Source organism: Colobus angolensis, unplaced genomic scaffold (genome assembly GCF_000951035.1).
Source record: "Colobus angolensis palliatus isolate OR3802 unplaced genomic scaffold, Cang.pa_1.0 Scaffold510, whole genome shotgun sequence".
NCBI classification, from domain to species: domain Eukaryota; kingdom Metazoa; phylum Chordata; class Mammalia; order Primates; family Cercopithecidae; genus Colobus; species Colobus angolensis.
Window position 1 is genome coordinate 58,840 of NW_012118600.1, and position 1,111 is coordinate 59,950.

A 1,111-nucleotide genomic window follows, 5' to 3' on the forward strand; every position below is an offset into this window, starting at 1 on the left:
AAAAAAAAAAAAAAAAGAAAGGAAATTTGAATATCACCACTGCACTCCCATGTTTGTTGCAGCATCATTCACAGTAGCCAAGATTTGGTAGCAACCTAAGTGTCCATCAACTGATGAATGGATAAAGAAAATGTGGTACATATACACAATAGAATACTATTCAGCTGTGAAAAGCAATGAGATCCTCCAGTTATTTGCAACAGCAAGGATGGAACTGGAGGTCATTATGTTAAGTGAAAAAAGCCAGGCACAGAAACAAAACAAAACAAAACGAAAACAAACATTGCATGCTCTCACTTATTTGTGGGATATAAAAATCGAAACAGCTGGGCACAGTAACTCACGCCTGTAATTACAGCACTTTGGGAAGCTGAGGTGGGTGGATCACGAGGTCAGGAGTTCCAGACCAGCCTGGCCAACATGGTGAAACCCCTTTCTACAAAAAATTAGCTGGGTGTGGTGGTGCTCGCCTGTAATCCCAGCTACTCAGGAGGCTGAGGTAAGAGAATCACTTGAACCTGGGAGGCAGAGATGGGGTGAACCTAGACTGCACCACTGCACACCAGCCTGGGCAATAGAGGGAGACCCCGTCTCAAAAAAAAAAAAAATCAAAACAATTGACATCATGGAGATAGAGAGTAGAAGATAGTTTACCAGGGGCTAGAAGGGTAGAGTAGAGGGTAAGGATGGTTAATAAGTATTGAAAAATTAAATCGTTAGAAAGAATGAATGAGATCTACTATCTGATACCACACCAGAGTGACTATGGTCAATAATTTAATTGCACATTTTAAAATAATTAAAAGTGTAATTGGATTGTTTGTAACACCAAGGATAAATGCTTCCGGGGATGGAGAACCAATTTTTCATGACGTAATTATTCATTGCATGCCCGTATCAAAACAGCTCATGTGCGCCATAAATACATACACCTACTATGTACCCACAAAAATTTTAAATTACAGTTTTTTAAAAAAGAAGAATGAAATCCTCGGCAAGTCTGGCTGCTGAAACTGCCTGCCGGCTCCACAAGACATTAGTAGTGCCAATGACCTGTGTGTGTGTGTGTGTGTGTGTGTGTGTGTGTATGTGTGTGTGTGTGAGAGAGACG